We start from the raw sequence: 697 nt of genomic DNA, 5'->3' as shown, positions 1-697 counted from the left end.
GGAGACAGAGAGACAGATTGTGGTGGAGACAGAGAGACAGATTGTGATGGAGACAGAGAGACAGATTGTGATGGAGACAGAGAGACAGATTGTGGTGGAGACAGAGAGACAGATTGTGATGGAGACAGAGAGACAGATTGTGGTGGAGACAGAGAGACAGATTGTGATGGAGACAGAGAGACAGAGACAGAGAGACAGAGAGAGAGAGACAGAGAGAACAGCCTCCTGACTAACCTTGTACACAAAGAGCTCGTGACTCTCGTCTGACAGCGTCGTCCCGTCCTCTCTCATCAGTGGTGTGAAGGCAAAACCAAACAGCTTCTTCTCCCCCTTGTCTTTGGCTATAGAGAAGAGAGGAAGAACAGAGAGAGACAGTCATTCATTTGGTCTCTGTACCCCAGCCGTCCGCCTTACAGAGTTGGCTTCAGTACCAAAGCTGCAGGTCTGGTGACAAGGCTAGCATAAAGGAAAAACAATACTATTGCTACCCAATAAGAACTACTGAAGTGAATCTTCAAATTCAAGAGTCGCTGAACATTTTCTCTTGACCATGACAGTACCTAGCAGAACCACTTGAAGGAACATTACAACAAAAGAGTTGTACAGTACATACCGATCTAGAGACCAGGCAGGTACTCACTGGAGCAGTGTCTGAATGTAGAGACCAGGCCGGTACTCACTGGAGCAGTGTCTGAAT

General features: G+C 47.3%; 1 pseudogene; it reads right to left on the bottom strand.

The window, feature by feature from the left end:
• LOC112072493 (dedicator of cytokinesis protein 3-like) overlaps nt 1-697 on the bottom strand; it is a 98,305-nt pseudogene that overhangs the window by 80,341 nt on the left and 17,267 nt on the right.

The sequence above is a fragment of the Salvelinus sp. IW2-2015 genome, unplaced genomic scaffold, assembly GCF_002910315.2.
Source record: "Salvelinus sp. IW2-2015 unplaced genomic scaffold, ASM291031v2 Un_scaffold1945, whole genome shotgun sequence".
Taxonomy (NCBI): Eukaryota; Metazoa; Chordata; class Actinopteri; order Salmoniformes; family Salmonidae; genus Salvelinus; species Salvelinus sp. IW2-2015.
This window is presented reverse-complemented; position numbering and strand designations above follow the sequence as displayed.